Source organism: Sciurus vulgaris (genome assembly GCF_902686455.1).
Source record: "Sciurus vulgaris genome assembly, chromosome: 9".
Lineage (NCBI taxonomy): Eukaryota > Metazoa > Chordata > Mammalia > Rodentia > Sciuridae > Sciurus > Sciurus vulgaris.
The window spans coordinates 5026180-5039506 of NC_136469.1; the positions used below are offsets into that span (position 1 = coordinate 5026180).

Here is a 13327-nt window from a genome sequence, read left to right on the forward strand (position 1 = left end):
GACAAGCACTCTACCAACTGAGCTATCTCCTCAGCCCAGGGCTGGGTTCTTGGAACGTCTATCCAGAGGGGAAGGGACACAGAGGCCGGCTCGTCTGCAGGAGCCCCCTCTGAGTGGCAGCAGTGGGTGCCCAGCTCCTGGCAGCAGCAGGCCTCCTGGGACTGCAGGCGCACCCTGCGCGAGCCCCAGGCAGAGGGACCATAATGGCATGCTCGCCTGCCAGCCTACACCCTGGGCGGTTTATGAGGAGGACGTCCGCACTACACATTTCTGGGCAAACATCAACCCAGATGGAAACCCAGAGACAAAGAAAAATAGCAGGCGGCACTCTTCAGACGCACTCTGAGGCCGCTCTGCGGATCGAAAACAGTGGTCAGGCGCTCCTCGACTCCACGGGCAGGGCCAGCATGGAGAGGATGCCCCCAGAGCCGGGAGAGCCCCTTGTCACACCCGCCCCCTGGACCTGCCCTGTGGCTCCAGGTGAGAAGCCGTCTGAGCTCACAGCGCAGGGTCTTCTGTACCCTTGGCTCGGATGACCAGATCCAGTCTTGCCCACATGGTCTGAGAGCCCGCCACCACTCATGAGGCCTCTCTTGGCCACATCACCCAGGGCACCTCGATCCCTGTTACTACACTCTGACAATTTTGGTTCCACTCTGTGGTTTTGTAATTTCCATTTTTAAAACTTCTTAGGCCGAACCCTGATGTGCCTGGTCTAGGATGGGCATACTTAAAATGAAACTGCCGAGCTAAGATTAGCCCGAGACCAAGACCGCGTGCGCTCACCCCTTCTATTTAGGGCTGCCCACAATCATTATACAAAGCCCTCTGGTCTTTACTGTGCACTCCAGGGAGCAGGAGGGGCAGGGGCGGGCAGTGGCGGTCACCAAAAAAAGAACTGGAAGTCCTTCCAAAGGCAGAGGAGCTTGCCTGCTGTCCAGCTGCATGAGCCTGTGTGGTGGCCAGGAGCCACGGGAGGACTCGCTGCAGGACTGTTCGCCTCAGGGCCTGCACCCATGATGGACAGCCAGGGGGCTTCTCAGAGTCACGCCTGGTGGCCCAGAGTCTAAGTGACAGCATCCAATGCTCCCTCCCAGTTTTCTTCTCCAAGTCACTGGCCTGCGGACACCTCCAACCTGCAGAGACAAACTGACTCGGTGCGATATGGGGAAAGGACCCCTAAGGGGAAGCTCGCGTTTCAGTTCAGCTCTCGTCTCTAGCCGGTGACGTGCTTTGGGCCCAGTATTGTCCAGTGAATGGGGAGGGTTGAGCTGAGACTCTTCTGTCTGCATCTCTAGTGTTCCTCAACTCCTGTGAGGAAGAGGGATTTCCAAGCTCTGATTTTGTGCTGCATGGAACAACTGTGGAGAAAGGGAGAAGGCCACCTGTTTGCCCCAGATAACCTGTATTTTGATTTTGTCTTCAATTCCAGAACTTCATGTGGAAGGTTGTCACGCTGCGGGGTAGGCTCCCCTTGGCCTCGTGGGGCTTTTCTCACTGAGGTTGGAAGCAGCAGGCCTTTGACTATCTCCCTCCTCCTCCTCCAGGGGCACCGTGTGACCAGGTGCCCTGGGAGGTGGAGGCCTTTGTGATCATGGCTGTGCTGTCTCTCCTGTTCTTTGGACCCCCCATCAGTGTTTGAAGTCACAGTCTTAGGCAGGACTTGAGGGCGACCTGACAGGTTGTGTCCAGCGTCCCCTCTGCAAGGACAGTCAGTCCACAACGCCAGCTGGGGGTGCCTTGCTGGGGGCGGCTCCACACCTGTCTCTGGGTGCATTGTGTTGCAGACGCGGGGCGGGGCAAGCTGCAGGGTAGCCTGGCGGGTTTGCAGGAAGTCCCGGGTTTTGAGGAACATTTTCTTATGCTGAGAGTTGCAGAGGAAGAACATGGTGGCACTCAGCGTTTGCCTGGTGACTCTTGGGGCCCCTTTGGATCAAGGCTAGTTAGACTTCTCCTGCGAAGGCCCAGATGGTCTGGTGTGGCCTGTGGCTTCTGTTCCAACCACTCGACGTTGTTTTCGATGTACAAAAGCTGCCACAAAGCAATGTGGCTGAGCCGGTGTGTCCTATTCAATAAGCTCTGTTAAAGAGAACAGGCATCACTCTGGATCCAGCCTGTCGCCCGCTGTGCTGAGCCCCTGTCTAGATGTATTGGGATCATCTACGGTGTTATCAATGTCTACAGCAAACACCATTGCGCCCATATTAAGTGATTTACAATAGAGCTGGGATCAGCCTGTGGTCAGCCACAAAGAGAAAGCTGTGCCCGAGCACCTGTGGCCCACAGATCTGCCTCCACTTGCCTGTCCGAAAAGACCAGTTTCTAAAAAACTGCACACATTGTGAGGGTCTAGGCAGGCGCCCTTCCGATTCCTGGGTGCACTGGTTAGTCGTATCCAAACCTGTTCATGTCCGCAGGATGGGTGGCTTTTTAATTATTATGAATCATTTGTTTTTGTACCACTTTATGATCAACAAACAAGCAGACAAAAAACCAAACCCCCAAAATTCTGAAATTAAGATCAAAGTCCCGAGTGCTCCCTGTGCAGGCTCCTTAGGGAGTCCACTGCTGAGCCTGCAGAATGGGTGGGGGACTCGGGAGCCTGCTGACCCGTGCAGCCCAGGCCAAGCCCCTGGCTTCTGCATGGCCTCCCTGGGTTCAAAGGAGCAAGGTTTGTGCACATGGGGTCTGGACTCTGCCCTCCTGCAGCCCAGGGGACCCACCTTCCTGTTACAGCTTGGTGACTGAGCACCTAGCTCCCCTGGTCATTTCTCATCGAGGACATAAAACTGTTTTAGAAGCTCTGGCAGATGGTGGGTCTGGAATTCATCATAACTGCTCATTTTATCTTTGCTTCTGATTCCTCAATTACCCTCCATAGCAGAAGGCTCAGGAGAAGCCTGGTCTGGGAATTTGATGAGTCAACATGGAAGCTTCTAGTGAGGCTTCACCCTGGGGTCTGGCTGCAGCCATGCTAGGCCGAGGTCCACAGGCAGGGGTGCCACTGTGCAGCACCACTGTGTCCCCCGGAGTCTGGCAACCTTGCCTCTTTGGCTCAGGGCTACTAAAATACATGGGTAATTTCAGTCATCGGCTTCCCACCAGATCTGTGGATACAGTGGCAGAGGGACAGGGTCTGGGGAGAAAATGTCCTGGAAGGATGAGCGCTCCTTCAGAAGGTCTGTTCACGCAGAGTCCGCCACGCCTACTCCCATCTCTGGCGATGAGTCGCTCTCCCCTCCCTGGTCAGTGGGGTCCACTTTACAAAGGGAGGTTAATGCTCCGCCTCTGGCCAGATAAGTGGGGAGCGTGTATTGGTTCTCAGTTGCCTTCCAATCAAGATAATTCTTGTGCCAGAGTGTTGTGTTTTGGGGTGGCATATTTCCAACCCTTCAAGAGCATTCTACACATGCGCAGGGTTTATTCTTGTATTTTAGGATCACATTTTCTTTCTTTAGTTTAAATTCTTAGTTTCTAATAAATTCACAGTGAATTGAGCTGATTGGAAAAATCGAAGAGATGACAAGACCTTTTAAAAATGTCCTTGTATATCCTGTCCCCAAAGTGCCCATCCTTTCGCTAACAAGAAGCAGACACGGAAGATGGGATGGAACTAACTTACATCCGTGAATGTCCCTTCTGAGCCTCACTCTTAAAAAAAGAGGCCCCCGTGGAGGCCCACCTTCAGTACCATGACTGCGATCTCCTGATGTTCAGAGCACACATGGAACTGTCTCAGCTTTGGAGTACATGCTGGAATGTGTTCTGTGGTTTTGGGGATGGCTGCCTGGAGGTTTGAGTTTCCTTCGCAGATCATTTCCGGCTGATGCTTAGATTTAACCCCTGCTGGAGTTCAGGATAAAACTGCCTCAGAACTGTAACCCAGTGATTGTCAGGACTGTGAAGTGGCCAGCTCAGCTGGGGCAGGGTCTCCGACAAGAAAAGAATAACCCTTGACCAAAGCAAAAACTAAAAATCCACAGCATTTTGTTTAAATGATCTTGAAGGTTTTCTCAACTTAAGAACATTAAAATTTTTTTGCTTGGCTCTAACATTTTTGGCATCGATAGTATGAATACCAAAGAGGAACGTAATGTATGTAGAAGTGTTTTAGACTAACTGAAATAAATACAGATAAAACATGTTTATTGGAGTGTCTTTTAATGATTTTTTTACTGGCGATTGAGCTGAGGTGCTTTACCTCTATACTGCAGGCTCAGACCTTTTCTGTTTTTTTTTATTTTGAGACAGGGTATTGCTAAGATGCCCAGGCCTCAAACTTGGGATCCTCCTGCCTCAGCCTCCTGAATGCTGGGATTACAGATATGCACCACTGTGCCTGGCTGCATTATTTATCATAAAGTTTCCTATTATTTTCTAACAATTTTGCCTAAATTGGACCTTATCCCATACTAATACTTCAACCAACATTTATGATGGCATTCCAAATGTAATAATTATAAATTAGGAGGGACAAACAAAATGTAGGTTTTGTCTTTTTAGCACCTGAGCTACTTTTCTTCACAAGCTTCTGCCAGGATTGAAAGAGGAACTGGGATTTCCCAATGGCGGCACCTGGCCTCCTGGGATTACTTGTTCTTTTCCCGCTGCCCTCCGCCATGTGGGGAGTAGCATGGCCTGGGGCGGGTTGTTCTGCGCAACACTGTGGCCCTCAGCTACTCTCAGGGTCCTTCTTGGTCTCTGGGCGGGCAGTCTGTTGAGGTAGGACCCTGCCTATGGGGCGTGGGTGTTCGGCATTGGGTTGAGAAACATTAATACTCTGTGGTTGCTCGTTTTCTGCTTCCAGGTCTCTGTTGCTCCGCCAGCCGGCCAGCCCTTCTGGGTCCTTCACTGGGGCCCCTTGCATACTACTCACAGGCTTCAAGGGACCACCAGCCCGCGAGGTTCCAGGGCCCAGTGTCCTCGGCCACTGTACTGCTAGGTGCTCCACTGGCAGGGCACCAGCAGTGAGAAGTTCCTCCCCAGAGGCTGGCCACCTGCTGCAGGCCCAGGAGGAGGCGGCCACTGGGCCTGGGGTTCTCTGATTCCCCGCCCTGGCTGGGGAGTTTCTCTGGCTCCGTCCCTTTCTGTGTTCCTTTGAGAACTTTTAACTTGGCCTAGCCATTTAGTACTTTGGAGATACATCTAATGCCCAGTGTTAAGAAGGGGTGACATCATCTGGGTCTGCACTCCTTTAATAAGCACGTGGGCCTCAGTTATCTGTGAGGTTGATCCACTGCACTTCAGAACCCACCCCCGCCCCACCTCCATTCGTCTCCGCTGCCCCCTCCCTGTTTGGCTACCTTCTTGCTCATCGGTTTTGTTTTGGTTGGATTATGGCAAGGGCTTCCAAATTCATCTCCCTGATTCCAACCCACATGGCAGCCAGAGCGGTTATTTAAAAACATTAATGAGATCATGTAGTTTGCAAGACCCAACAAAGGCACCCCGCCCCCGCCCGCACGGCCCGCTGCCTGCCAGGCCTCCTGGCCGGCCTCTTCCCTGTGGTCCTCTCCGACTCCACGGCAGCCAGACCACACCGACATTCCTGCTCGGGAGCCACACAGCCCTCCCTGCCATCAGGCTCTGGGGCTGGTCTTCTCTGTCTGCAGAGAGCCTGTCCTCAGGACCTGGCCAGGCTGGCCTCTCCTGCCCGGCCATCCTGAGTTGGCCTCTGGTGCACTTTCTCATGCTCCTTTCCCGCTCTCTCCAGGGCAATGCCTGGAGGTGGGATTGAGTGGGTCTCTGTGGGCTGTGTGAGCCACAGCAAAAGGTCGCGATGGCCCATCCGCCCCGTCTGGCGTCAGGTGTCAGGTCTGCGTCTGCTGTGTCATCTCACAAGGGTGGCCCCAGTGCTGTCCTCGTTTTGTCACTGGAAGAACTGAGGCGCAGAGACTTCCAATGATTTACTGAGTCACACAGCTGTTCACTGGTACAGTAGGGCTGTGCACCCAGGCACAGTGACTCCAAAGCTGCCAGGCTCTGTGCCAGTCACAGCGCTGCAGATCAACGAGGCAGGGAGCTTCCTCCGGAGTCCTCGGTAGTCGGGAAGCAGTCGGAGTGGCAGGGAAGTCCAGATGAAGCCAGGTGGTGTGTCACAGGCTCCTGACCCACAGGTGGGCACATAGCTTTGGCAGGAGTGCTCTCCGCCCTCCGAAGGCTGGATTGGCTCCATCGTGTGCGTGGGGCTTGTGCAGGGGTCTGGCTCAGCATGCAGGTGACACACTCTTCAGTTCAAACCATCCCGAGGAACTCAAGTCTGCACCACCGGACACTTGTGCCCTAGTAAAGAGAGAGCATTTCACCCATGGAAGGTGACACGGGGGACGCAGAGAAGGCTGGTCCAGCCATCAGGAGAAAACCAGGATGCGCCTACTCTGAAGGAGAACTGACCTTATGAGGCATAATTAATGTCGGTGCTCAGACTGCATGGAAGTTCATCAGTGGCCATGCGGTTCCAACGGCCAGAGGCGGCAGTCTGGCAGGTATGCCAGGCAACCCTCCCATGCCGCGCTGAGATTCGGACGTGAATGGGATTTACTGCACGTGTGGAGGGATAAGGCTGCCTCCACCCCCAACAAAGGCTCATCTTTGCTGGGTCTCAAGGCCAGTCTGAGGACCTTGCAGAGCTGGTGAGGTGAGTAATACTGTGATCCTCACTCTACGTTGAGGAAGTTGAGGCCCAGAAAGGTCAAGAAATTTGCCTAAAGTCACATAGCTACGAAGTGGGAGTTAGAATTTGAACCCAATCATAGGGCTGTGTAAATAGAGCAAGCAGATACGGACCACTCTTGAGTGGCTATTGTTTGTTGCTGTGCTGGGCACTTTAGTGTGTGGTGTCTCTTAATCCTCATGAAGTACATGTTAAGCCCATATTATAAGCAAAGAAGCTAAGACTCTGATAGGATTAGGGAATATTCCGGAGGTTACACAAACCAACTTTTCTACTTCAACGTCTGTACAAAGTAGTAACTCATTAAACTCTTGACACTAGCAAATGGGGTGCTGTTCCTCTTTCCCACCGGAGTCCTTTCCCTCTGGTCACCTCATGTGCATTTATGATATCTGGCTTAACAGTGTGCATGATCTGAAGCCTGCTGACATTTGCAGGGCTCAGAGGGTGTGCTGGGCATTTGCTAAACTGTTCTCCATGAATTACCTCACCCAGCCCTCCAGCAACCACAGGAGGTCAGTTCTGTCCTTAGCGCCCTTTTATACAGGAGGCAAGTGCAGTGGGGGGCGAGCAGCAGCTTGGCCAAGCAATCTTTTGGAGAAAAGGGAGCATTTGCAGCCGCTTTGTCTTCCCCTGCACGCACGATGAATACACGAACCTGCTTCAGAATACTTTTAATGTTTGACTATTAAAAAACATGCAATCCTATTTTAAAACCCTATTTTTAAAATGGTTTTCTTTTGGGGGAAGCGGTGGTTTGGAGTTGCATTCTTTGTGGTGTGTTTCTTGAGAGGATGTTGGGCTGATCTGGTTAATTCTGGACACTTCCTCTCCCTTCTTTCTCTCTGTTCCAGGGCGGCCACCAGCCACCGCCAGCAGCCCTGGAAGGAGCCTGTGGGGGAGGGCGCCGGGTCTCTGGAAGCTCATTTGCATACTGCTCGTTCGGAGGCCGCCCACATCCTGCTTGGGACAACGTGCTGTCTGATAAACAGGCTGCATCCCGGTGTCTGCCTGGCGCTGGGCCAGCGTGTGGCCCGCCAGGCGCTGTTTATTCTGCCTGGAAATCCAAGGACAGGCCAGATCAGCTAAATGAACCTTTTATTTTCCCCATTCCCTGGCAGAAATGCCGTGGGTCAGACGCATTTATTAATATTAGCCCAAGGAGGAGCGTCAGGACGCTCATGGAAGCTCTGGGGCCCGAGGAAGGCTTATCTCCCTCTGACTATGGATTCCGAGGGACTTGGAAGCAGACTGCGGGGCTCCGAAGGCCGGGGCTGGCGAGGGCGCGTTGGTGAACGCGCCTTTCCAGGTCTGTTTTCTGTGTGTTCCTGCTCTCCCCTCCTGCCCAGCCAACACCAGAGGAAGTGGCCACCTCAACCGCTGGCCCACTGCTGGCCACTGCGGGTCCTGCTGTCTACAAACCCGGGTGATGGAGTCCTCGCTGAAGGGTTATGGCAAATAATATCCCTGCAACACAGCCCCCAAAGAAAAATGGAGAGAGGTACGGCTGGGAGGAGGAAGGGGAAGCGAGCCAAGGAACAAGGAGCCCTGAGGAAAGGGGTGGGTACCCAATGCTGGGCCCTAAACCATGACGGTCCCCCATGGCTGATTAGTCCTGAACACAAATACCAAGGGGCAAGATTTGAGGACTCGTCCCTGGGATCTGGAGCCCCACCTCCCCAGACACTGAGTTTCAGCCTTTTTCCAACCACCTTCCTAAGTGAACGCTTCAACCTGCTCAGCCGGCCCCGCCGGTCAAGACTGCACTACCCGGCTCCCAGTGACCACATCGTGGTGCCCATGCACCAAAATCCCGCTGGAACCACGGCCGTTTTCCCACCTGGACAGTGGGCCCCAATGGCGCCCAGTCCGCGCAGGATAAAGGCTCCCCGCGTGGGTCGAGGTCGCTGGGGTCCTTCTGCGCTTACCCCGCAGTCTGGTGCGTTAGCAAGAGAGGCCCGGCCCCGTCTGGCTGGCGGCTGTTAGGCCAAGGAAGCCGTTCTGCTTCCGGCCAGTCCCGCCCTCCACCCCACCAGGACGCGGGGCTGCGGTCCAGCCGGCACATGGGCTGGGCTGTGGCGGGCAAGGTAGGCACCTGTCCAGTCGTAATCCCGGGGAGCAGCCCTCTTCTCCAGCGGACGGCTCTGCAGCGACTTCCTTTCTGCGTTTACAGTGACCTCTGGGGCGGTCACACCGCTCATCTGCCTCGGATCCCACGCCCACAGTGGAGCCCGTGCTGAAGGGCAGACGGGACCATCCGGGCACCTGCGCACGGTGCTGGAGACCACCGGACGCCGGGGGGTGTTTGGAAGGACCGCCGCCGTTCCGATGCGGCCTCTGAAGGGCTTTCTGGTTGCTGAGGAAAGCAGTGTGATAGAGGCCGGTCACTGGGAGGTCAGGAGGCTGAGCACACGCTGTGACCCACGTTGAGGCTTATTGTGAAAGTGAAGAGGAGGCCTCCTAGAAACCGCTGAGGAAGCCCCGGAGAGTGGTCACCCAGCGAAGGCTGCCCCCGCTGCCGTGGCGGTCACTTCCCTGTGCCTGGGGTGGGGGTCCAGTTCACTGTCCTGCGCAAATTCCGATTGCTGCTGATTCTGAATCTCGAGGACCCGTACGATATGGGGAAAAAGATCCTAAATATCTGAGCTCTTTCCTGATCTAGAAAAGCTGGCATTGCCTGGCAGATGGCCGGCAACCAGGGCCGCAGAGTGAATGACCAAGTGGGTACCATTTTCCAAACATCTCCTCAAACCAGCTTTAGTTACACTATCATAGTCATTTATTTTGGTGCTGGGGATTGAACCCACAGGTGCTTTACCCCTAAGCTACATCCCCATCCCTTATTTTTTATTTTGACAGGGTCTCTCCAAGTTGCTGAGTCTGGCCTGGAACTTTTGATCCTCCTGCCTCAGCCTTCTGAGTCACAGGAATCACAGGGTGTGTCTGGTGCATTATTGTATTTATTCCCATATAATCAAGCAGCAGCTCTCTTCGTAGGCATTGCAAGAAGTGACGGGAGAAGGTCCTCCGTCACCAGCTTACCTCATTCTGCCTCTCCGGGCTTCCGTTTCCTGTCCTTGGCCCTGGGGCACCTCCATGCGATGCCTCACACCATGGCTGCTGTATCTGTAGAGGTTAGTTCTATATCTGGGTCACCACTGGGTCCTCCAGTCCTGCTGCTCCTGTGGGCAGTTGTGTGGCTGGTTCCTCGGCTTCCTCCGTGGCCCTCCGCTCTGGGTGGTCTTGGGAGCCTGGGGACTGCCTCTTGGAGTCGCTGGTGCCGGAGTGGGAAGGGGAGCAGACCCACTGGGTTACAGTTCTGGAAATGTCGGGCTTGAGAAGGAAGCAGAGCTGTGGGTTGGCAGTGTCCTGTGGCGGTTTCCAAGGTCTTCCTGGCCAGGGTGTCAGGGGACAGGCAGGTGAGGTGTGGCAGAGAAGGCGGGCTAGGCTGCAGGCCATTCCCATCTGGAGAGAAGGTGCTCGCTGGACTGTTCCTGGGACATCACCTCCTGCCCCCTGTGTGGCTCCAGTAAGGTGGAAGGTGGCCCGGTGGGGAGTGACCCTCAGGCCCAGGGACCAAGCCCGTGGTTCTGGTCTGGCACTCTGTCTCCCTCCAGCTGGTGGGTTTTTCTTCCTCTTCTAACCAGGCAGTTAAGGTTTAGATTTTCTTTTTACCACTGAATCTAATTTCATTGTGGGTTTTTATTTTATTTTATTTTTTTGTATATGTGCCCAGAGCTTTTTGGGTTATTGGTAAACTTTTAAAAATACCACAGCACACGTAAACATATATAATTTAAGAACCAGTCATGACTGAGGCCATGCTATCTTTTGGAAAATTCTTATTTGGAAGCAATTCTAATTAACAAGGCATTTTCTGGTTTACTTCTTGAATGCTTTGTTAACAATAAAAAGATAGGATCTTTTTTCCTCCCATGATTTAATTTTTCCCTGTTTCTCAAGAACCAATTCTATTATGGTTGCCTTTAATAAAAAAAGTGACTAACTTATGATAACAAACAGCTAACACGACAGAGATAAGAAGAGGTGGGCCTTTAAAAGTCAGAATTTTCCAGATGTTCTTTTATGTAAATGCAGTGAAAATGCATTGCAGAGAAACCTCATGAAACTACTTGGTTTATTCAAGAGAATCTCACCGCTTAAAGAACATGCCCTCCCCTCAGTTAACTGGCTGTCCCCTTCTTTTTTAAAGAAGGATGTTGGATAAATTGCTTGGCTAATCTGGCCTGTTTTATTTTTCCTGCCTCTTCAGTGCCAGGTCAGGACCGTAGTTCCTTGCAGAAGTGAGCAGACTCATGTCTGCTGGAACACTGTCAGAGTTTTCTCCATATTCTTAACTCTGCTCTGGACCAGTGAGCAAGAGTGACCAGCTGTGACATTTTGATATTCAAAAGATACAGTGACCTGATTCTTTATTCTTGAGCGTGTCAGAGTCTGGGGGAAGCAGTGGTTTGCTCAGGAAAGATGAGATTGCAGCTGGGTTCCCCTGTGCAAGGTGCATGGGCACTGCTGGGCACTCCTGTGGGTGACTGTTGGGGGCTGGGTACACTTCTGGAGTGGGAGGCCTTGGAGGAGGAGGAGTTGTGTAGGTGAGACATTTATTTGCCAATTTAAATATGCCTTCATCTTGTAATATGTCTTAGAGCTGTTTGACTCTGTATCCTAGAAACCAGGAATGTCTTGTGTCTTTAAGGAGGTCCCATTTGCCAGACCCCATGATGCCTGTGACTTCAGAGGCTGAGGTAGGAGGCTATCAAGTCCAAGGTCAGCCTCAGCAACTTAGTGAGACCCTGTCTCTAAGTAAAATTTTTAAAAAGGACTGAGGATGTGGCTCAGTGGTTAGGTGCTCCTGGGTTCAATCCCTGGTACACACACACACACACACACACACACACACACACACACACACGTACACACACACACAAAGAATAAAATAAAAAACGCTTCACCTGACTTTGTCAAGGACCACCATCAAGGAGAAGGGTCCTTGAAACGGTCAAGGGGAGGATTCACGTCTGATCAGTCTTGAACAGCAGTGGAGAAAGTGGCTCAGGAACAGGTGAGCCCAGGGCCCTTGCTCGCCTGGAGAATGCGCTTGAAACCCGTCCACCCACACCTGCCGGGAGGTCGGGTGAGGCTTTGCATGTTCCGCTATGACCTTCCCTGCTGGATGGTCATAGGACCAACATCTTATTTGCTTTTTCATTTCTAATTATGTAAGGCATTTATATTGTTTTAATAGAAAAGTTAGCAAAAATAGAGATGGACCAAAAGAGAAAGAGAACCATAAAAGGAAGAATCACCCAGAAGAAAGGTATCTTATTTCCCGTCTTGAGTTAACAGCTATTAAACAAAATGCTGTTTACTTTTTCATTGCTGTGGAAAACGATTCTTGCAGCACTGATCAATTAACATAGATAGCAGATTTACATCACAAGCTTGGCCTGGTGTTTTCAAAGAAATTCCCTTTCATTAAACAGATTTGAAACCATATATAACAGCTGTCTTTCTCTGACAACTTAGAATCACAAATTCCAGATGCAAGCGTGGCTGTTCCGGAGTCACAGAAATGATCTTGAAGCGGATGCCATGGGATGGGCCATGGATGTGTGGTTCTTGGGGCCAGGGTTTGATGTGCCTTAAGGATGGAGGCATGGCCAAGAATCAGGACCCTCTGAAAGAGAGGGCGGAGGGGAGTCCTTCCTTCTGTAGGGATCCCGACAGTGCCAAGGTGGGAAAGCAGGTGCTTCCGCCGTGTCTTGCCTGGAAAGCCCAGACCCTCCTGACTCGGACACCTGAAAGACCAGCTGGCTGGCATGGACTGTACCTGGGAGCAGCCGGCTCTCTCAGGCGTCCCCTCCTACTGGACATCGGGGAGTTCACTGGTGCCAACTTCCCTGTCAATGCTTTGAAAGGCCATGACCGTGGGCTGCCTCGGGGACTGTCTGCTCTTACCAGAGTAACCTGAATAAATCGGCATGGAAACAGTGCATGCAGAGAAAGTGAACTGTAGGGTGAGTAGTGGGGAGGTGGAGTTGGTGTTTATTTGATGTCTTGTAACTCAATACTGTCGTTACTACTATTTTTTTTTTTTAGTTCTGGGGACCAAATTCAGGGCCTTGAGAATGGTAAGCCAGGGCTCCACCCCTGAGCTACACTCTGGCATTATTACTATTTTTTCTCCATTTCACAGACAAGGAAATAGAAGCAAGGAAAAGTTAGTGTTCTTGCTCCAAATCACATGAAAACAACATCCAGGTTGTGCTGTAACTTAACAGAGCTCGTGGTATGATCCATAGTTTCTTGGGTATAAATGTAGATAATGGTGTTTCTTGTTCTGCTTTTTGTTTTTCTTCTGCAATCCTGTTTTCTCCTGTAAGCCCTGGTTTCTCCATTGTCCTCGGAACACACCGTGGATACTACTCTCTGGGTGCCTTTGGCTACGCCCTCTCCCTTCTCAGTCCCATTTGTTTCTGGATGCTGGAGTCCACCTGTGTTCCCAGGACAGCCTCCACGCCTCTCCTCTGCCAGCCCATGGCCATCTCTGAAAGACCCGAGAAGCTTGTCCTGGTCCTCGTACACGAGGGGGTGGTTCTCTAAACTCTGCAGCCTCTGAGAGGAGTGGCACCTGGG

General features: G+C 52.3%; 1 long non-coding RNA gene across 1 annotated transcript; it reads left to right on the forward strand.

Annotated features, from left to right (window-relative positions):
- Positions 1–9618: 9618 nt before the first annotated feature.
- LOC306669520 lies at positions 9619–11598 on the forward strand. Its single transcript, XR_013766143.1, has 2 exons — positions 9619–9807; positions 10947–11598. It is a non-coding gene; the product is annotated as an uncharacterized lncRNA (long non-coding RNA).
- Positions 11599–13327: the final 1729 nt, after the last annotated feature.